This window comes from Rhinolophus sinicus, chromosome 5 (genome assembly GCF_057876585.1).
Source record: "Rhinolophus sinicus isolate RSI-liver-muscle chromosome 5, RSI-T2T, whole genome shotgun sequence".
NCBI classification, from domain to species: Eukaryota; Metazoa; Chordata; class Mammalia; order Chiroptera; family Rhinolophidae; genus Rhinolophus; species Rhinolophus sinicus.
Window position 1 is genome coordinate 19330904 of NC_142505.1, and position 24108 is coordinate 19355011.

Sequence of the window (24108 nt, forward strand, 5' to 3'; positions counted from 1 at the left end):
TCTTTTGACTGACACACCAAGAATAAAAATATAATCAATTCCTTCCTAAATTCATCTCTGCTGCATCTAAGACTGGGCTTCTTCTTTATTTCTACTGTTCAATAAGGCTCCAGAAGATCTCTTCTTACCTCATTAACCTGACCCAGGTACTAAATATATATCTACCTGTTGACCTTCAGAGAACTTAGTATCATAGATAAAGTGTTTAGCAAATTAATTAAATTATTAAAATACGGGCTGCGGTCACAGAGTAACCCCTTGCTCATTTTTTCTCCTTGAAATCTACTTGCTGCCCAAGCAGAAAACTTCTCTCTGAATTTATGGAGACACACTATTTTCAAGTTTTCACACGGAGAAGCCAATTGCTTGGAGAATGGTGCTAAGTTATGATAACCTGGTTCTGAAGAGGAGGTTTGAGACATGCAGTTGGGATATAAGAGAACAGCAAGAAATGGCTCTGCTTGGGAAAGATGCTGGCCTTGTTTATGACTGGGACTGACGTTCTGACCCATGACTTAGCTATGAAACAAGTCCAAGGAGGTCATAGGCAAGACTATGAGTTAAAAGTAGCTTTTTTTTTTTAATTAAAAAAATTCAAGGAAACAACAAAATACCTCTTCCTGTCATAGGTGAACCGTTTACCTTATCTACATGGACAAGAGAGAAATAGAAAGATTTCAGAAATTAACGAGAGAATTCAGTTGCAAAACTTGATGATCAAACATAATTTTTTAGAAAACTGAACTCATACATACAGAGAACAGATTGGTGGTTGGTTGCCAGAGGCTGGGGGAGGGGGTCGGCGAAATGTATGAAGATGGTCAAAAGATACAAACTTCCAGTTATAAAATAAATTATAGGATGTAACGTACAGCATGGTGACTTTAGTTAATAAAACTGTAGTGTGTATTTGAAAGTTGCTTAAAAGTTCTTATTAAGAAAATAATTTGTGGTTAGGTGTGGTGATGGATGTTAACAAGACATATTGTGGTGATCATTTTGCAATACATACAAGTATCAATTCACTATGTTGTACATCTGAAACTAATATAATGTCATATGTCAACTATATCTCAATTTTTTAAAAAGTGATTTTTAGGTTATATTTCTAGCCCTTTGTATTTATAATAATTGTCCTCAAGTTTGAGGTCTGGGCAGGACCATGATAAGAACGATACGGGGTACTTATTAAAAACGCAGATTCTTGGCTCATGAGACATGTATCCGTCTGGGGACGGTTCTGGGAATCATAAGTTATCCTGCTGCAAATTGAAGTTTGAGCCTTGCTCTTTTAGGGGAAGAGGTATGGTTGTGAAGGGAAGACAACTGTGTTTGAGTTTTTAATTAAATGGTAGTTTCCTCATTTGTAGTTTCAATGAAATGTTTATGAAACTCAACTGTTAAATAATGGTATTCTTTCACTTCAGATAAAAACTTACTGGTCGTGATTTGTGTCAGCACTGAAGATTATTTTCCCGGTTGGAAATGACCTCACTACTTCTCTAGGAACACATCAAGTCAATCTACTTGTGTCTACTGAATGAGCACCCTATAGAAGGTATGTGATAATTATTATGGGAATTAAAAAAAACAAAACATAAGGTCATTTTAAAAGTACTTTATTATAATTTATTATTGTTTATATAGTACTACCAATAATAATAACATTCATAGTGACATCTATTTGCCTATAGGTTAATCATTTTCTAACTTTATCTTGTTTAGTTCTTACAAACGCAGGAGGCAAATACTATCAATATCAGTATTTTATGAAGAAATTAAATCTAAAGAATTATAACTAAACTTATAAATGCCACATAACTCATCGTTGATGGAGCTGACATTTAAATCCAGGTGTATCTGAGTGTAGATTCTACCGTCTTAACCCCTGCATTACACTGTTTTTAGAAATAGTTTCACTTTGGGGTCTGGATGACACATTTTAAGTCTCTATCTTTGGTGGGGACAATCTTAGGAACAGTAGTCCTAGGGCAGGCGGGGGTGGGAGGTGTCAAATAATGAGCACTCTAAGTAACCTGAAGCCACATGGTTTGCAACTGAGAACCGCCAATTTGATAGTAGTTAAGCCAAATCTAGAGCTATGGTGATGTTAAAATATATCAAGTTTCAATCCTGAGGTAAGAAAAAAACAGGAGCAAAAAATGAGATCAGAAGGTAGAAAGATAAAAATAAAAATTAGGGTGGGACGAAGATGTGAAGAATGGGTTGGAGCTCAGGGCTCAGAACAAAGGCTGTGATCTGTGACAAACTATGGACTGGAGTGCAAAGGAATAGCACTGGGCTAGACCATGTGGCCCAAATACTTGATGAAAAATCTAGAGCTATTATGGAAGGAGGATATTACAGAAAGAGGATGTTTCTATCTTGATGATCACTGAGTCTCACTCCGTTTGCTGGGTTGATGAGAGGAAAAGAGAGGTCTTTTTTGAAAGTCCTGATTATATTTTTAGAGCCAAATGGTATCTTCTCTTCTCATTTTGAACCTCCCTGCTTTTATAATGACCCACAGAGCATTGATGCTCTGTGTGTTTTGGAGGGCTCTCTCTGTATAACAGGAATTACAAACAAGCCAGTTTGGAGCATTTGATTAAGTAAGGCAAAAAGCTGGAGAATCATTTTTCTGTGTGAAAGCGATTGAGCTATGCAGGAAAACAAAGCCCCGTTCAATAAGGCAATGTTTGAAAAGTGAAGACAATTAGCAAACTTTCCATTGCTCACATTATTAACAAATGTGTTATTCAGTAGATTACCCAGAGATAAAAAGTTAAACAGCTTTGTGTGGTTTTTGCTGCAAATGCATATTATTCTGTCAGAAGTGATGGATAGTTCAGACTGTTTATGGCACAGGATCTGCTTCAGAGGCTTGGTTAAAGGCACACCTTAGATCATTGGTGAGTGTTAGGTTGATTTTAAATAAAAAAAAAAACACCACTGGAAATAAAGAGGGATAAAAAAATTTTTTCCTCAGTTGTATAAATAGTACAAAACAAGTGAAAAGGACATAATATTGAAATAGCACACATCCACAGGCAGAAAAATAGAGATTTATAGCGCTAATACCCACATCACTTGCCACTTTGTAGAAAGATTTAAGAATTTATCTCTGCTATCTTAAATCCTCACATAGTCAGGTAGGGCATCCAATGACATATTTTAAGAATCCCCCCCCAAAAAAAACCACAAAACAAAACAACAGCAGCCATGTTGAAACTGCAAAGAGGACTTCATCTACTCTGTTTTCTTGGCTTGGAAAACTCCCCTTTCTTATTTCACCCCCAACCATTTTTTATCAAACTCTCACTCTGGACTTACATGCCGCTGACTCCAGGAAGACTTCTGGACTTGTTTACCATCCTTATTATTATGTATTTCCAGATATATAACATATATACACAGTATATATGAAATGTAAATATCAGTTGGGCTTAGCTCCCACTAGACCACATGGGGGCAGGTGGCCTCAGGGATTCTGTCTGCTAGTGCAGGCTGTCTGTTCACTATTATGCTTTTCAATAGTCAGTATAGAACCTGGAATACAGGCGCTGCTCCAGAAATATCTGATGACTATGGGAATGAAACCAGATCACTTCTTTCTTTTATCAACTAAAGAAAATAAGAAGTCAGGTGCTTTACCTGAAGACAGGAGGGAAGACTGTTAGAACAAATACAGGAATGCAAGGACACGTTTTTGGAAAAGAGTTCAAAGGAAGACAAGTAAAAAGAAAATCTTTCGGTGCGATTAGCTTTTTGAAAATCCCGTTTGCCATTGTGTAAAACCAGTCAGCTTGCCCCACGGCATCCCTGCCTCCAATTGCTGCTATTACACATTATCCTGGCTTTAGGGGCCCAGCTCAGGGAGGCTCTAGCCTCTCAGAGCCAGCCACTCTGCAGCATGAAGGGACTGAGAAGCAAAACTTTCCAGAGCTCCCTGGCTCGCAGACGTCTGGGAGATGCTTTCCCTGGGCACAGAGGTCCCTCCCTTGTCATCCAGCGATGCTGTTTTCCTCTCCTGGATCTCTGGGGCTTAAAAATGTGCTCTCGATTTTAGGAGGCCTGTTTGAAAATCAGGCTTAAATATAATCACACTGACATCTAAAAATAACATTCATCTAAAGTTGGACAACATTGGGATGAATAAAAAGAAGTAGAAATGTGAGTATCGGGAGCAAACAATGGCTTGGGGACATCAAATTATAGAACTGCTTTCTGAGCCTCAGCGTCCTGGTTGGGCTGTGTGAGTCGATCTGGGAATTTGCATGGCTTTGAAACCATTACAGCTTTCTTCTCTCTCTGTTTTAAAATTCGCCTCCTATGCATGGAATTGCTAGAAGACTTGGCCTTTGAATTAGGAAAAAAGTACATTAACGACTTTGCTATAGTTCTTAAAATGTCCACAAAGTTTTTGATGCTCCTGTCATCCAGAATGAGGATCCTTGTTCCCTCTCCTTAAATCTGCAGGCTATGGCTACCTCCACCAAGGAAGCGGGGTTTCTTAACCTCAGTGCTACTGACGTTTGGGGCCACACATTCTTTGCTGTGGGGGGCTACCCTGTGCATTGTAGAATATTTAGCAGCATCCCTGGGCTCGAGCCACTAGATGCCAGGATACCCCCCATCCCCAGCTGTGCAAACCAAAAGTGTATTCAGACATTGCCAAATGTTCTGTGCGGGGCAAAATTGCCTCTGCTTGGAAAACCACCGCAGTAGAGTATGGTGGACGTGAGGTTACAGGGCTTCTGAAGCTAGGTCATAAAAGGCCACTCAGCATTCTCCTGGTTCTCGTGGGACATTCATTCTGAAAGAAGCCAATTGCTGTGACAGTCCAACTACCCTGCACTGCCACACTTGAAGAGGCTATATTCTGGGTGACAATCCCAGCGGAGCCCAGGAGACAGCCCCAGCTGAGTCTTACCCAAATTCTTGATCCACAAAATCTGTGAGATGATAAAACTGTTGTCGTTTCACCCCCCTTAGTTTAGGGTGGTGTTTTAATAAAACGATGGTAATTGAAATGGAATCACTGGGAAATGGGAAGAATGTAGTTTACTTAAGAAACAGGTTATACTCGAATTACACGTACAACTTATCAAATGAGTAGCAGATACACAGGTGCCCACAAGCATGAATTCTCCCCACTCAGTTATTTGGGTGTGTACTTGTGGTATGCTGAGAACATAAGAATTGGCATCTGAAACTTGTTCTAATCCATTTTTTCCCCCTCAAGAGAAACTATTTTAAAGATGTGAGCGTTAAAGAAAACATCTGGTTTATGGGAAAATTATAAGAACTTGCTTTTCCCTCCCCTGCTCCCTGCTACTCCCACAGCAGATCCTCAGACCTTAGCAACAAAATCAATAACAACAGACTAACATAATTACTCTGTGGAGAGGACAGACTGAGCCGGTTATTACTTTATTAAGAACAACATGTGTGAAAGGACAGCATCCTGCAGGACGGGAGAATTGGGAGAATGCAGGAAAGAAGGCAAGGCAGATCATAGATATGCTGAACTGAAGGAATTAGGATCATACCTCGAAATGGCAGGAAAATGAATGTTTGCTTTTTCTGGTTTATTATTTGCTTAGTGATACTTCAGCATTTCGAAAAGATAAATGCCCTGGCTGTGGTTCTGTCAGTCTCTCTGCTTTATTTAATTTTACAAAGAGGAATGTTCAGATGTTAAAATATTTGTTCTCTTCGCACTCACGGTTTACTTCATTTTCTACACAAAATGGAATGACCCTCCAAGGTAAGATTGGAAGCACGGAAATTACTCAGCGTTCATCTGGCACTGATTCTGCGATAAGTTCTTGGCGTATTTTCATTATTTTATAAAACACCCCTGGGAGGTGTTTTGAAACAAAATGATTTGTCCCCACTCACCTTGCTCAAGAACGTCAAGATAAAATATTTAGAACTTCAAACCTACACCAGCACATTTTCCCCTCCGTGTTCCACAATGGAAAGTAAAGAAGCATCTCAAGTTGGGAGTGGGCTGGTCATTTGCCCATTTGCTTTCCCATCCATTTCCTGGCCTTCTTCTGCTTTCCCCAGCACTACAGGGGGTGATTCCGCCAAAGTGCCATTCCCAGGCTCCTCTGCCACCTGCTTCCTGCTATCCTCAGTCAACAGGACGCCCTGGGGAGACTGAACGGTGGGAGAATGGAGAAGCTGCAGGAGAATCTTTCCCCACTCTGTGCTTCACCTCCTGCAGGCCTGGCCCTCTCCAGGCAACTCCTGCCATGGACCGAATTTCAATCCAGCTCTGCATGGACTGTGTACCCCTATTGTCCTCCAGCTCCAGGGCGAGTCGTGGCTAATATTCCCAATATTAAATTTCATCTAATGAACAACACGATGTACGTTCTGTTTTTCTCCCTGGACCTTGACTAATTCAGGGAGAATCTAGTTTCAAAGGAAGCCCAGCTTGACATCTAGATATGTTTTGAAAGAACATAAAAAGAGCAGGAAAACTTTTGTATTGTTTCTTTGGAATTTGTTGATTGACTTTACAGTGTAGGTAAGAAAACTTTTAGAGTAATATGCTATAAAATTTCAGGAAAAGCCAAACTAATTTAGAGTGACAGAAAGCTGATCAGGGGTTGTCTTGGGCCAGGGATGGCAGAGATTAATTGCGAAGGAGTGTGCAGGAAATTTTTCATGTGATAGAAATTTTCCAAATCATGATTTTGGTGATGGCTACATAAATGTATATATGTCTGTCCAAAGTCATTGAACCGTATAGCGAAAATGGGGCATTTTATTGTATGCACATTATACTGGGAATAGTAGCAGCTATAATTTCTAAGAGCATGTCTGCATCATTTATTTCTATGGTGTTCCTCTAAGGATGTTTCTTTCCTTCTACGTTTACTGATTTGAAGCCTAGTGGGAGGAAGAATTATCTCTTGTCCTGTATTTATTTATTTATTCCATTGTTTATCTACATTGTTACGGACTGGTGGATGTTTATTTTGAGTTCAAATCCGATGTTGTTCTAACGTTTCCAGTTTGGGACATTAAGAGCTCCTCCAGCTGGGCTCCTGTGTGGTCTTTTATCAAAACTAGGCCCCACCCTGACTTTTTGAGTGTTTTCTTACTTTTTGGCACCATGTGATGTTTCTGTCTCACTTTATATTTATGATGTCCCAGCCCTGGAATGAATCATTTCTCCAAGAAACTTAGGTTTCTTTTATTTGAATATAGTGTTTAGAGACCAATAATTTGGTGTCAGGTGGTCTCATTGTTATCGGGGTGTCATTGCTCTGACCCTCAGAGCAGGTAGGGCTAGTTAGTTTATGTATGCATACTAATCCACGCATATACACATATCTATATTTTTGTATCTTTATGGACATATATTAAAAACCACGAGTTAATATTACTATTTCTGATCCTAATTCAGTAACATGGGGTTGATTTTAGGCTTCCCTTCTTCCTTATTTATAAATTCTTTCCCTAACACTGAGAAACGCCAGCTATCATTATCTGCAGTCTATTCACTTTTTTTTACAAGTCTAACATAAACATAAATTAGTTTCAGAATTACTAGACATCGCCCCTGTTTAAAAGCAAAAACAAGTCTTTTACTAACCATGTTTCAGTTTTGATGTACAGCTATTTTTGTCTTTAGCCTTGCAGTATCCATTCAAGGTACTGTTTTCCAAAGTGACTTTGGATAGTTCTTTTCTTCCTGTATCCTGCAGTGTGGTGATGTTATTAATTTTTAATACGGTTAGGTTCATTTACTAGTGTGTATATTCCATTTGGAGTCACCTTCATGACCTGATTGCTTTTAACTCTTTGTTTAATTTGGGGGTATGTGAAGGGTATATAAAATGTTACTATGGTTCTAAGAGTCAAAGAAGTGTCACTTCTTTTTCATCCTTGCTCCCCTAACTCCTTCTCTCTTATTCTCACCCCTTTCCCATAAACCCCTGTCGGTAATCAATCTCTTCGGTTTCTACTTCATCTTTCCTGAATTCCTTCTCCAAGAATAAAGGAAATAAAGAATCATCGTTAGGCAAATGGACAGACACTGGTGCGTTATCTCACATTCTTTTCTTGCATTAAGTGTAACATGCTATAGATAATTTTGGGGGGCTTTGAACTTTATCCTTTAATTAAGAGTATGTCCTCAAAATTACTCCATATTAGTTTGAAGAGATCTTCCTTATCTTCATTTTTTTTTAGCTGTGTTCATCTTTTCTCTTTTCTTTATTAAATTTATTGGGGTGACATTGGTTAGTAAAATTACGTAGGTTTCAAGTGTATAATTCTATAATATATCATCTACATATTGCATTGTATGTTCATAGCCCAGAGTCAGTTCTCCTTCCATCACCATATATTTGACCCCCTTTACCCTCATCTACCACCCCCTGCCCCCTTACCCTTTGGTAACCACTAAACTGTTGTCTGTCTGTGAGTTTTTGCTTGTTTGTTTGTCTTGTTTGTTTGTTGCTTTCAGTTTTATATCCCACATATGAGTGAAATGATACAGTTCTCGACTTTTTCTGTCTTACTTATTTTGCTTAGCATAATAGTCTCAGGATCCGTCCATGTTTTCGCAAATGGCAGTATTTTATCTTACTTATGACAAGTAATATTCCATTGTATATACTCGTATGTACCACATCTTCTTTATTCAGTCATCTATTGAAGGATACTCCGGTTGTTTCCATGTCTTGGCCACTGTAAATAGTGCTGCAATGATCATAGAGGTATACATATCATTATGAATAAATGTTTTCACATTTTTCAGGTAGATACCCAAAAGAGGGATTGCTGGGTCATATGGTACTTCTATTCTTATTTTTTTGAGGAACCTCAATACTGGTTTCCATGGTGGCTGTACCAATTTACATTCCTACTAGCAATATATGAGTGTTTCTTTTTCTCCACAACCTCTCCAACACTTGTTATTACTTGTCTTATTGATAATAACCATTCTAACAGGTGTGAGGTGGTTTTGATTGTGGTTTTGATTTGCATTTCCCTAATAGCTAGTGAAATTGAGCATCTTTTTATATATCTGTTGACCGTTTGTATGTCTTCTTGGAAGAAGTGTCTGCTTTTTTAATTGGATTGTTCATTTTTTGTTGATGTTGTTGTTGAGCTGTACACCTTCTTTATACATTTTGTATATTAGCCTTTTATTAGAGGTGTTTGCAAACATCTTCTCCCATTCAGTTGGTTTCCTTTTTGGTTTCCATCAGTTGGTTTACTTCATTTGTTTTGTTTTGTTGATGGTTTCTTTTGCTGTGCTGAAACTTTATAGTTTGATATAGTCCCATTCATTTATTTTTGTTTTTACTTCCATTGCCTTTGAGGTCAAATTCATAAAACCTTCTCTAAGAACAAAATCCTTAAATTTTGTACCTATGCTTTCTTCTGTGCAATTTATTGTTTCAGGTCTTAAATCCATTTTGAGTTAATTTTGGTATGAGGTGATAGACGTGTAGTTTCATTCTTTTCATGTGGCTTTCCAATTTTCCCAGCACTGTTTTTTGAAGAGGCTTGCTTTTCTCTATTGTATGTTTTTGGCTACTTTGTTGAAAATTATCTGCCCATGTACATGTGGATGTGTTTCTGGGTTCTCAATTCTGTTCTATTGGTCTGTTGTCTGTTTTTCTGCCAATACCATGCTGTTTTGATTATTGTCACTTTGTAGTATAATTTGAAGTCAGGGAGTGTGGTACCTCTGGCCTTGTTCTTTTCTCTCAAGATTGCTTTGGCTATTCAGGGTTTTTCATGAGTTCATAGAAATCTGATGATCTTGTATTCTATTTCTTAAAAAAAAAATGTCAGTGGGATTTTGATGGGGATTGCATTAAATCCATACATTGCTTTGGGTAACATGGCTATTTTAATTACTTTGATTCTTCCAATCCATGATCCTGGAGCATTTTTCTACTTCATTGTGTCTTCTTCAATTTCTTTTAATAATATCATAGTTTTCAGTGTATAGGTCCTTCACACTCTTTGTGACGTTTATTCCTAGGTATTTTATTTTTTTGTTGCAAATGCAAAGGGAGTCATCTTTTTTTCTTTTTTCATTTCTTTTTCTGAAACCTCATTGTTAATATATAGGAATGCAGTGGACTTGTATGTTGATTTTGTAGCCAGCAACTTTACTGTATTTGTTTATTTTTTCTAATAACTTTTTGGTGGCGTCTTCAGGCTTCTCTATATAAAGTATCATATTGTCTGCAAAAAGTGACAATTCAACTTCTTAATTTTCCCAATTTGGATGCCTTCTATGTCTTTCTCTTGCCTGATTGCTCTGTCTAGGACTTCCAATAGTATGTTGAATGACAGTGGTGTGTATGTGTGTGTGTGTGGGGGGGGTGGGGGTGGTATTCCTGTCTTGTTCCTGATTGTGGAGAAAAAACTTTGAGTTTTTCACTATTAAGTATATTAGCTGAGGGTTTTTCACAGCTGAATAATACTCCGTTATATTGTGCCTGGTAATTTCTTGCTGACTTTGAGATATGGTGAAATTTACCTTGTTAGAGCTGGATGTTTGTGTGTCCCTATAAATATTCTTAAGCTTTGTACTGGGATTCAATTACATTACTTGGAAACAGTTTGATCCTTTAGAGTCTTGCTTTCAAGTTTTGTTGGGTAAGAAAACTAAAGGCACTGCTAGGACAAGATCCATTGGGCATCTGCCCATTGCCTCAGGAACCATGGGGTTTTCTATAATGGCAGATGGGAACTGGCACAATTTCTAGATCTGTTTGAATGCTGGGAACTATTACCTCTTATTTTTTATGTGGTTCTTCCTTGGGTTCTGGTAGTTTACTTACATGCATGCACTGACCAGTATTCTACTCTGTACTCAAGGGAGACCTTCTGCAGAAATCCCATGTTCTCTCTCTGCAAATTCTGTCTGCCTGGGATTTCCTAGGTTCTTAACTCCATCTCTTCAACTCAGGGAGTCCACCAGGCTCTGCCTGGATTCCCTCTCCCTTTACCACAGCTTGGAGACTCTCTCGTGGCAGTAAAAATAAGTGATTGTAGGGTTTACTTCATTTGTTTTCCATCACTCAGGAATCACTGTACTTTACATGATGTCTAGTAGCTTGAAAACTTTCATTTCTTATATTTTGTCCATTTTTAATTGTTTCAGGAACACATGTAAAATAAACCGCTTTCCTGTTATTTCATCTTGGCTGAAAGTGGATATCTGCTATTATAAATGGAACTGTTTAATTTTTCAATTTCAATTTTCAGTTGCTCATTGCCAACATATATAAGTACATAGATTTTTGTGAACTTGCTTTGCATAATGTTATAAGTACATAGATTTTTGTGAAATTACTTTGCATAATTGTACTTTGCATATGTATTTTGCATAATTGTTAAACTCACTTATTACTTGTAGTAGTTTTCTTTTTTTGCAGTTTTGTTTTAGGACTTTCTATACAGACCATTAAGTTGTCTGTGAATAAAGACAGTTTTACTTCTTCCTTTCATTTATTTTTCTTGCCTTATCTATGATCTCTATTACAATAATGAATAGAAATGGTGAGAGTGGATATCCTTGTCTTGTTCTTGATCTTAAAGACAAAGCATTCAGCATTTCACCTTCAAGTATGATGTTATCTGTAGTTTCTTTTCTTAGATATTCTTTATCAGGTTGATGTGTAATTGTAGTTTTCTGTGAGTTTTTATCATGAATGGGAGATGAATTTTGTTAACTGCTTCTTATTTATCTTTTAAGATAGACACATGAGTTTTCTTCCTTTTTCTGTTAATTTGGTGATTTACACTACTTGATATTTTTATAATAGTTTTATTGAGATATAATTCACATACCATAAAGTTAATCATTTTGAAGTATACAATTCAGTGGTTGCTAGTACCTTAACTAGATTGCGCAGTCATCACCACTATCAAATTCCAGAATATTTTCCATTACTTGTTTTTGAATGTTAATCCAACTTTGCATTTCTGAGAAAAATTCACTTGGTAATGATGCATTATTCTCTGTATAAATGACTCAATTGGTTAATATTTTCTTAAGGATATTTGAACTTATGTTCATGAGAAGTATTAGTAGCTCTCTTTTCTTTTACTGTCTTTCCTGGATATGGTATCCGAGTTATGCTGTCCTTGTAAAATGAGTTTAGAAGTGTGTTTTCCTCCTCCATTTTCTGAAAGAGTTTGTGTGGAATTGGTATAATATTTTCTTTTATTTTGAAACTTTGATAGAATTCACCAGTGAAGTAAGTCATCAGAGCCTGGCATTTCTTTCATTTTAATTGCAAATTCAAATTCTTTTGTAGCTATCAGGCTATCCAGACATTCTATTTCTTCTTGTGTCAGTGTTAATAATTTGTATCTTTTAAAGAATTTGTATTTTTAAATTTAGGTTGTTGAATGTATTAGGAAAAAACATTCCTAATTGTGTTAGTTAACTAATATTGTGTTTTTAAAAAATTACCTCAAAACATAGTGGCTTAAAACACCAATACTATATTTTTTGTACCTCAAATGGTTTCTGTGGGCCAGGAATTTGGGATAAGCTTGACTGTGTGTGGTTCTGGTTCAGGCTTTTTCATGAGGTTGTGGTTTGGATATCACTGGTGTTCCAGTCATCTGCTCATATAATGGGTTGGAGGATCTGTTTTTAACATGGTTCACTCATGTGACTGGCAAGTCGGTGATGGCTACTGGAGAGTTTCCCCAACATTTCAGTTGGTTTCTCTTAGAGAGAGAGGTTCAAGAGACTGAGGTGGGTCAATGCCCTTCAGATCTAGCCTTAGAGGTCAAACACTGTCATTTCCACAGTCTGTTATTTGTCATGTAGATAAGCCATGGTTTCATACAAAAGAGAATTCTGTGGTCCTTTTTTCCTTTTCTTTTCCTTTTTTTTTTTTAAAGAGTATTAGGCTTTATTCTCAGAAGCAGTTAAGTTACTTTAGAATCAGCTTGATCCTTTGGAAGCTTGTTTTCAAGCTTTTTAATGTTGCCGTGGTGAGTCTAAAGCTGTGGCCAACACCTAGCTGTTAGCCACATGTGGCTACTTGAATTTATTAGTATTAAATACAATTTAAATTAGTTAGTTTTAAATACAATTAAAAATTAATTTCCTCAGTCACGCCAGCCACATTTTGAGCACTCAAAAGCTACATGTGGCTTGTGACGCCTGTGACGCACAGCACAAATGCAAAACATATTCATAATAGAAGTAAGTTTTATTGGAGATGGCTGGTCTAGAGGAGCATTTCCTCTAGGGACTAGTTTAGTCCTATTCCTGTGCCATCACCCTTCTTGAGTCTCTACTGAATGCCCTGGAATTCACTCAGAACTCTTCCCACAGGATCACCAGAACTCAAACCTCTCACCTCTCTGAGATCTCCATTTTTTATGCCCAGCCTCATGGATTTTCATTTTACACATGTACGGCTTAGAATTCCCCAACAGACTTGATACCCTAATGTAAACCTCTGGAACTATTTTTCTGCATAACTTCCTCATTTCCAGAATTCTCCACAAATTCCAGCTCCCTCAGCCTCCCTGAACTCTGATCTCTGGTTCCTTACCTCAGTCTGAAGCCTTAATATATTTGGATGTTTTCCCCCACACTGTTGTCTGGAATGTGCTTCTAGGCAGAAAGCTGTGGTGATTCTAGGGCTTCCTTCATTAGTTTCCTAACCTCGAGGATCGTGTCCTGATTGTTTCTGTTACCTAATGTTTGAAAAATGTTTCATGTATTTTTGCCAGTTTTCTGGTTCTTATAGTGGACAGACCAGTCCAGTCTCACTCCATCATGACAAGCAGCAAGAGTTTGTTCTCTTCATTTTGAAGATCATGATAAAATAATACATATTTTTTATTTACTCTACTTTTAGATTTTGGCATGTTGACATGATTCCACCTGGTTTGCTTCTCAGCTCTCATTATTATTAGTGTAGAAAAAACACTGCTATATAAAATGGGCTGTTTTATGGTAATTGTTTTGATTTTATTGGAGTAAAGGTGCTTTCATTTTGAGGACTTTTTAGATATGATTTTTTGTTGTTGTTTTTTATTTGAATTTTTGAACACATTAATCTATGTCAAAACCCAGTAAATTTAAAAAGCAATTCAGTGAATTCTTTCTCTCTTATCTGTTCTCCATTCATGAATTTGCCAACCCTGAAATAGGTAACTACTTTTATTAGTTACTTGTGCATCTTCCTGGAGGTACTTTATGTTTATTAAAGGCAATAGAAACATAGGGTCCTATTTTTCCTACCTTGTAAAATAGAATATCTTGGAGATCTTTCTGTATCAGGTAATAATATGGAATGATAGGCAAAACATTAAAATGTACCTAGAAAAAAATGGTTTTCATTAACTTTTCTCCTAAGTTATCCAAGTTATCCCTAAAAGGAGAAAAATGGAATTTTAAAACTTGAAAGATTGTGATAAATTTAGGAAATAATTGTGACATCTTCTAAACTTAAAAGACCATGATAAATTTAAAAATAGAATGTGGCTTCTCCATTCCTCACTTGTGCATACTGATCAAAACAGTGGTGCTTCTGAACCATAAGAACATTCGGTAACCAAACCAGTAATAGAAGCAATTAATCTCTTAGTGTCTGCATACTCTACCTTGTTCCAGGCATTATTTCAGGTAACAATGTCATACAATGTTGGATGCTAAAAATAGAGCAAAAGAAGAGACAGACAATAAAATTGAGGCAGGGTGAGATGAAAAGTACACACGTGGACGTCATCTGCATGGATCACAAATCTCGCTTTGAATATTCTGAAAACTGTATTTGAACATTTTTCACCATCTTAAGATACAAACAGACCAGTTGCTCAGGAAAAGTACAGCTGATTTTGGAACAAAGTTCTAATAGGGATCTCTCCTCAGGGTGCCTTATAAAAAAGACATCAGGAAGTAATGACTAACTTCTCGGTCAACAGATGTCACATTTACTCCTATGGCCTTGGAAGGTATGGCTGGTTAATGACCATCATGAGCTGGTTGAGATTGACATTGTTTTGCCTTCTGCTGAGTGCTGGCCAGGCAAATAGCCGTCTAACAAAAGATGATCTGAAGATGTAACATTACGAAAACATAGCACATATACAGATTAATAATCAGCAACTCAATAAGAGCAGTAGTTCTCTAAAACAGAAGTAGAGAATAGATTATGTTTGGAAATCACAAATGGGACCCTTCTTCAGGTGAAAGCATATGTCAATCTGAACTATTTACTGTGACATGAGATGAGGATTTTGAGAAGTGTGGGATGAGGTGACGAAGAGAGTATAGTTAAAATAAAAGAAACAGACCTGTTAGAATGGCTATTATCAACGAGACATGTAATAACAAGTGTTAGGTGAGGTTGTGGAGAAAAAAGAACACTCATGCACGGCTGGGAATGTAAATTGGCACAGCCACTATGGAAAACAGTATGGAGGTTCCTCAAAAAATTAAGAATAGAATTACCATATGATCCAGCAATCCCTCTTCTGAGTATCGACCCCCAAAATCTGAAAACATTTATTTGTAAAGATATGCAGTGGTACCTCGGTTTTTTAACGTAATCTATTTCAGAAGACCATTCGAGTTCTGAAATGTCAGAAAACCGAGGCATGGTTTCCCCATAGAAAGTAATGCAAAATGGATTAATCAATTCCAGACCTTAAAATCAACCCCTAAAACTGTAAATTTACCATGATTTTTACTATCTAATGATATTATAGATCCACAAAATTTACGGCGTTTGTAAACCGAAATGTTCATCAACGGAGACGTTCGAAAACTGAGGTACCACTGTATGTACCCTATATTCATTGCAGCATTTTTCATGGCGGCCAAAACATGGAAACAACCTAAGTGTCTGTTGATAGGTTACTGATAAAAAAAGATATGGTATACATATGCAGTGGAATATTACTTTCCATAAGAAAAGATGAAATACTGCCATTTGTGACACATGGATGGATATTGAGATTCTCATGCTAAGTGAAATAAGTCAGACAGCAAAAGTCAAGAAACATATGATTTCACTCATGGGGGATATAAAACTGAAAGCAACAAACAAACAAGACAAATAAGCAAAACCTCACAGACACAGGCAACAGTTTAGTGGTTACCAGAGGGTAAGAGGGGAAAAGGTATGGCAGAAGAGGGTAAAGGGAGTCAAATATAAGGTGACGGAAGGAGAACTGAGTCTGGGTGGTGAACACACAATACAATATGTAGATGATGTATTATCTAATGGTACACTTGAAACCTATATAATTTTACTAACCAATGTCACCCCAATAAATTTAATTAAAAAAGCAGTATTTTCATGAGTGCAACCTAAGCACAGAAGCGTAATTGACAGGTCAGAATTAAGAGGCTCATCTCTTGATTGAAGTAACCAAGAGAGCAGAATGTGAGCAAAATAATTAAAAGTGGTCTTCATGTAGATATTGAATTTGAAGGAGAAATTCTATATGATCAGTGTGAGGGTGAAGCAGAACATTTTATTAAGAGTAGGATAGTGTTGACATAAGAATGTCCAAACCTGTAGAGAATTTTTATGAGTTTATTTGAGCCAAAATTGAGGACAACTCCTGGAAGCAAGGTGTCAAATGCTTCAGAGAATGGAGAATGGCAGATTTATAGTTTACGTTTAGAATTCAAGAGGGAATGTAAGGAAGATTACATGACAAGATGGTTAACAAGATTGTGTGCTCCCTTGAGGGTGGTTACACCTTCCAGGGGTCTGGAAAAGAGGATTACTTCTAGCCTTTCAAAGGTGTTTTAATCTAGATGCACAAGAACGATGCAAATGGCTTGCTTAAGCCTTTTAAAAAAAAGAGTCATAGGCCCTAAGCATGACTACCCGGTTAGGAATTTATGATCAGGTTACTCTGTGAGGTTACTTTCAGTCACTGGACTTGTCAGTTTTATTACAGAACCCCTTTTTTGTCCACAATAGATAAACCAATTGTGGTATATCCATACAATGGTATGCTATTACAGCTTCATACCACAACATGGACAGAACTCACAAACACCTTTCTTTGAGTGAAAGAAAGAAACCAGACATGAAAGAACACTGTTTTTTTAAATTCCATTTATCTGAAGTTCAACTAAGTAAAACTTAGCAAGAATTTAGAAGTTAGCATGATGGTTAACTTTGGAGAAAAGGATGGGTGTTTTGACTGATAAGATATATAAGCAGTACTTCTGGGGGTATGTATGTGTACTGTTCTTTCTCGAGATTTGGGTGATGGTAATGTGGGTGTTTGCTTTGAGAAATTCATTGTGTGAGTCATTGAACTGCACCATTATGTTTTGTGTACTTCTCTGTATCTGTGTCATATTAAAAAACTAACAAGGAAACTTTATGTCAAATATTGAATGGTCAAAATTATTCAAAACTCAGTGTTTTAAACAAGCACATGTGTTTTTTTCCTTCGTTTTTCTGCCTCCCCACCCCCGACTCTGGTTCAGGCTGTTGTTTCTCAGTCTAGTTGTGTAGGACACAGTTCCCTGGCCCACGCTGGTATTATGAGTCTTGCACTCCACCCCACTACTGCTGAGGCACTTGGTCACCAGTTGTCAGTCGGCCGCTCACAACAGCTCACGGCAACTCTTGCCAGCTGCCGGACGGTCACTATGGCTGCTGACCACTCACGCTGGCCACCGGCCACTCATGGCAGCACACGGTAGCCCATGGAAGCACACAGCAGCTCATGATGGCTACTGGCCACTCATGCTGGCTGCCGACTACTCATGCTGGCTGCTGGCCACTCATGTTGGCCACCAGCTGCTTCTGGAAGCACACAGCAACCCGTGGCAGGTCACACTGACCTCCAGCTGCTCATGGCAGCCCAACTCCAGGGAGAGCCATTGTTCAGAATCTTAGCTGTAGAGGGCGCAACTCACTGGCCCATGTGGGAATCAAACCGACTACCTCAGTGTTAGGAGCACGGCGCTCCAACCACCTGAGCCACCGGGGCCGGTCCTAAACACATGTTTTTTTATTTAAAATAATGTTTACAATTACCCTAAAGACAGTGGGAAGCAATGTTGACCATTCAACTGGAACTTTGGAGACTGTTCTAAAAATACTCTCTTCCCTTAAAAAAGAATGCCAACTACAAATAATTTATGGCTGTTAACTGAGTAATTCCAGGTTAAGTGTGTAATTTAATGTATATTTAAGTGTTATAATGGGAAACCTGATGTATTTCTCATAGTGAAACAGAAAGAGATTTAGGACCCTTTATGAATGAAGGGGTGTTAGTTTTTACTTTCTGCTCTGTCTCCAGTGCTTAGAACAATGCCTAGCACATGCTGGGTGCTATGTAAATATCTTTTGCTGCCTGGCTGACAGAAAGAGTAAATGCATATTTGAATGGAGTAAATGCAGATTTGAAGAGAAGATGATGGTGTTCTTACTAGGGTGTGGCCAACACTTGACTTCATGTCTATTAAATGCAGTGTTGCAATTGTAAATAAGTCTTAGCCTACTGGGTATTTGTCACCCTAGTTACTTTGGAACTGAGATGAGGTAGAAAAAACACAGGCAGAGGCAAGGGTGGGGAGAGCCTGGATATATGTCAGGAAGAGTGAGTAAGGAGTTCCTTTCCGGTTAAAGGGTGAGGGCAGCAGGGAGATAGCGATGGGCAATGATGGGAATCAGGGAATTAGGATAAGAGGAATGGGCGATATTGAGCATCCAAAAATGACTTTACAGTTTCATTTGAACTCACCCAAGCCTGCATTCACAGTTCCGCTTTCCAATGCCACAGTGAAGGCCAGTGAAGGCCAATGAAATGACCTGGCTCCATGGTAATGTCTGGACAATTTTCTTCAAACCAGCAGGTTTCCTCTAAAATGTATCCCACTATCTACAGAACACCAGGATAGTTTTTTTAAAAAAGTATCTGATTGCTGTTTGTATGCTACTAAATTCTTAAAAGTATGACTCAACCTTTTAGTTAGTCAAAATGGATTTACTTTGTATCGGGTAAATGTCTGAAGGTGGTGGGCACCTTGGAGACTTAGCCCAGTCGCCACTCTAAATGTCAAAGCTTTTGAGTCAGCCTGGCTATATTCTGGTGGGTTTGGCATAGTCTCCCCCATGTGTCTAAGCACGTATCTAAAACAACACATACTCGTAGCGTGCCTCCTGGAATGTCTTGATTTTATGCATTGTATTGAAATGGATCATATACACTTAAGCAAAGGATTTTAAAAATATAAAGTAAGCAGTGCAAACCCAAATGGTGCTGCGTCCATGGAGCAGTGCTGAGTATGCAATTACATTTTGAACAATAGATATTCATAAGTCAGGCCGAATGCTTGTGAGAAAACAGTTCTCTAATTAAATAAAAGGAGAATCAGTGTTTGTTGTTACAGGGATTGTTGGTGGGATTAAAGGATTGTTCTAGAGCCCAGCACACATAATGAGAGATCTGGCTGTCTGCCTTAGAGTTCAGCAGCCTCCCCTTGCTGAGACAACCCAAACCCTGAGACCCACTCAGCTTCACAAAGTGGGAGGATTAAGCCAGACCTTGACCATCACCCCTGCTTCTGTGTGGCTCTCATCATCAGGACCACATGCAGCACTGTACAGTTTGAACGCTGTACAAAGGTGCTGGGCTGAGAGAGCGACGGGGGCAGAAACCCAGCCCATGGGCTGGCTGATGATGCCAAGTCATGCCCCTTGGTGCAGGGCTGTCAGCCAAAGAAGTGCTTTGTTCGGATTCATTTAAAGATGCTCCATGGACCCAGGGGTCCATGTATTCTCTCATACTGAATGTCCTCTGGGATTTGAGGCCCTCCTGCTCTACCCCAGGCCCAGTGTCACAGCTGCTAGTACCCAGTGCCAGGACCTTCTGCAGAGGTAATCTGTATCCCCTCCAGGCATGAGCCCAGCACCCATCACTGGTTGCCTCCTGCCCGAAGACCCCACTTTTCCCTTTTGGAAGCAATTGCTCTGTGAAGGTTCTGCCTCCTCTCAGGGACCCCATGGACACATCCGCTTCCAGCTGATTTTGTGTACTAACCCTGGTTACGCTGGATATTTGGTTTCCTATAAGTACAGGGGAGTGCCATAATGTGAACATTTAACACAAAATCCAACTAGTAGAGGTCAGCAAAGAAAAAGAAATTGAGGAAAACAACTTATTTTTCAGTTGCTGTTCCACTGAATACGTCTAAGACCTAGGGTGAGCATGGTGTGACTGTCTTGTACCAATTGTGATTCTGGTTTTAAAAATATATACATATTTATATATAACATATCCCCGATGTGGAAGCCAGTTATCTTTGCTGGCACTCAACTAAAGAAAGTGTGATTTCTTCTAGTTCTGGGGAACAACGGGTAGAGTGTCTGTAGGAGTTACACCATACTGGCAGCTATGTGAAGTTTGGGGTATATTCTAATGTTATTTTGACTCCACGTGATTTTTTTGTCTTACAGTTTAGAGCCTACCCCTTGGTATAAACTATGTATCTGTTTTAAATATTTTTATATTTTTACTTACCCATTTCTCCTAAACGTTCCTATAAAGGCCTTGCCCTTAACACTCTTAGGTACAATTTGGGGAGAGAATGGCATGCTCCCCGCCCCGTCATTTTTCTGTCAGGATCCTCCTTGTTGCGAGTAGTTTGTGTGATAGAAGCTCTGCTAGGTTCCTTGCAAAACAGTAGGGAGCGTTTTCCTTAAAACACTTTATTTTGGATTAAGATGGTGGCCTTGTCTGAAATTCCACACCTGGAATAGATCAGAGGCCTGGTGAGCTGGACTGCAGTAAACCACAGAAAGGCAAGCAAGTCAGAGAAGCAGACAAGAGTAGAGTTGAGTCCAACAGGCCATGCACAGTGGTCAACTAAAGGAGCGAGCTAGCTTAACCTAAATTATTCTTGACACAAATAAATGACCAGTCATAGAAAATTAGAGCTCCATTAAGTTCAGATCAAAATAATAAATTAAGTGTAATAATTGAGTGTCTGCTGTATACCAGGCACTCTTCTAGCTTTCAGAAATTCATAGACAAGTAGCCTTGTCCAATCTCATCATTTTGGACGTGAGGATATCAATGGAGACTCTCCCCACACACAAAGCTAGGACACCTCACTGAGAAGGTAAATGAGAAATAAAGCCACCATGTAGAAAGGGTAAGCAAGGCAACATGTGTGTCTCAACTTGGACACTAGGTGGAGGGATGAAAAATCCTCCCCTGAGAATAGGAGCCCCAGACAGCTGGTGCTCACGCAGATTTGCTTTCTGGATATGTATGATCAACCAAAAGAACATCAAGGAGAGAATGTAATGTCAAACAGCCTGAGGCTGGGTGGGCCCTGATGGCTGGCACAAGCCGTGTGGTCATCTGGAACACACGCCTTCACTCAGACTGGCAGTAATGATGTTACGTCATTGACTGGGAGATGAGTCCTGATGGATGTGCACCTTGGAATCAATGAAAGCTGACAAAGCTCTGTTTACTATGCCCTGTCTGAGAGAATTGGTCCAAATGAATATATATATGTGTGTGTATATATATATATATATATACATATGTGTGTGTATGTATATATATATATATATATATATATATATATATATATATATATATTATATATACACAAAGAGTGCCACAAAATGTGTACACATTTTAAGAAAGGAAAAAAAACTATATTAAAATTGTAATACTCAATATGTACCAACAAAAAAAGATGAATACAAGTCACATTTGACTTCTGTAGTTATAAGAGCATAATTACAATACAGTTTTTTCCTTTCTTAAAATGTGTACACATTTTTTTGGTGTCCTCTGTGTGTGTGTGTGTGTGTGTGTGTGTGTGTGTGTGTGTGTGTTTATATACCAGGCTGCCAAAAAAATGTATACAAGTGGACACTTTGGTCAACGTTGCTCAAGCAGTAGTTTGCCATTATCAGAAGTGTCTGGACGCTGATGGTAACCATTCTGAGCACCTCCTGTAATAGCAGAAGTCAAATGTGTCTTGTATTCATCTTTTGTTATTGGTATATATTGAGTATTGCAATTTTGATAGCTTTTTTTTTCCCTTTCTTAAAATGTGTATACATTTTATTGGAGAGAGACAGAGAGAGAGAGAGAGAGAGAGAGAGAGAGAGAGAGAGAGAGAGAACCCAAGGTGGCCATATATATATATTTTAAAGATAAAATGTTTTCAGTGTTTTGAAGCATATTCAAGTGATAGAATTCTTACTCCAGTTCACCCAGAAACACAGCTTTCCTACACCTTTAGAGCAGAGGTGTATAAATAAGGATTCATGTTTAATGGTCAGAATGGTGGAAAGGAATTAAAGAGCACTTCTGTGTGTTCTGCTACACCACGCTGCCTCGCATAGAACTGCTTTGAAGAACACTGTCCCTTAGGCATCACTATTGGGAACACTATTGATGGCAGAGTGTCATCACGTGGCTGTTTCAAAGAGACCCCTCCCCAGGCCCAGTCAGTCTATCAGAAAGGAAGAACCTTGCTGTGCATAAGACACATAAATAAACCAAGCTCCGGCTTCTTATCCCAAGGTTCTCTAAGACTCCTAAGGAAAAGCCCCCTTTAGACAGAGCAGAAGAAGCCTTAGTTCTCACAAAGTGGGTCAGCTGCTGAGAGGCAGGCGGATGCCTCCATAGGGGCATGGGGGAGGAATCCTAGAGCTCTGGGAGCCTGGGCTGAGCCCTCTCTTGAAAACAGCAGACCCTGTGCGTGCTTGGCTCAAGGGCACACATCCTGGGAGAGGCTTGCATGACTTCAGCAGCTCAGGCTATCCAGCTGCCATGAAAGGTCAGGCTCGCCTTGGGAAGTGGAGCCAAGAATAATTAGATAGTGTTCCACTAGAAGCTCGGGTCCCCAGAGAGGGCTATTCTGGGAGGGAATGCAGAGTTTACAGCATCCAGGCAATGGCGGTTGGAGTGTCGGTTGATGATATCCCAAGTGCCAAGGCAGAAACTGTGTCCTATTTATGTAAGTCTCCTTAGCATCTCACCCAGCACCTAGTACATAGCAGGCTCTCAGAGGATGCTTTTTGAGTGAATGCATTAAAAAAAAGAAAAAAAAAAATTTCACTAATCCCCAAATAAAAGATATTCTCTAAATCAAGGGTGTCCAAACATTTTTCAACGGTTTTCACCAAGGGCCATATGCGGTAAAATACACAAACAGCCGGGCCACTCACTCGAGGTGAAGTATGTATTGCCTCACCTGGTTTATTTACGTAAACTAAATATATTTTTGGAATTTGCTGCGGGCCAATTAACAATGGATCATGGGCCGCAGTTGGCCCGCGGGCCGCAGTTTGGACACCCCTGCTCTAAATGCTCAAAATCTTTCTTTGTACAGAGTTCTTAATATAGTCAATCATCGAGACTGCTTCTCTGTTCTAGCTGTCAGCACAGTGGGGCCTATTATTAGCATGGCCGTGTATCGTTTCACCTGGCACAGAGGTGGCACACTTTGGGCCGTTAACTCATCACCAAACATAACCACAAGAAGTAGTGTTCCTGCTACTGCATGTAGAAGGGTGTGCTCAAGGCTGTGGCTTCTGTGTGGATGCTCATTTTTTCCCCAAGTAGGGTTTTTCAATTGAAAACATGTGACTTGAATTAGAAACTTAATAAATAATATTAGCTTGCTTTCTTGCCCTGTATCATGTTAAGAGATGCTTTGTGTCTGCGAATAGAGTTACTGTATTGCTATTGGGGTCAAAGCCATAAAAGTTATTTTGTCTTTCTGTGAGTGTCTCCATCAATAGACCATGGGACATTAACCATGGAAGGCTCTTCAGATTGCACACGGGAGTGTGATTACTTTCATAATTTTGACGGCATTAGTGTGTAAATGGTAGTAGCTTGCAACATAATTTTTGAGTGATTATAGCCCTGTTGGGTTTTGCTGAGAATGTTGCATTTTGCTTCTTTATTTAAAAAAAAAATTTAAAAGCAAGTATTTTGTCCTAGTAAGTTGATTATTATTATTTTTTTTAATTGGGGAATATTTGGGAACAGTGTGTTTCTCCAGGGCCCATCAGCTCCAAGTCATTGTCCTTCAATAGTGGAGGACAATTCTAGTTGTGGAGG

At 38.8% G+C, this 24108-nt stretch overlaps 1 long non-coding RNA gene across 2 annotated transcripts in view; it reads left to right on the plus strand.

Annotated features, from left to right (window-relative positions):
* The first annotated feature begins 1427 nt into the window (after positions 1 to 1427).
* LOC141567096 (uncharacterized) overlaps positions 1428 to 24108 on the plus strand; it is a 239907-nt gene continuing 217226 nt past the window's right edge. Inside the window, exon 1 of one of the 2 annotated variants that reach the window (XR_012489492.2) lies at positions 1428 to 1558. This is a non-coding gene — a long non-coding RNA (uncharacterized LOC141567096). Of the gene's footprint in view, positions 1559 to 3925; positions 4174 to 24108 lie in introns of those variants that run through there. The other variant, XR_016021432.1, reaches the window with a different exon arrangement.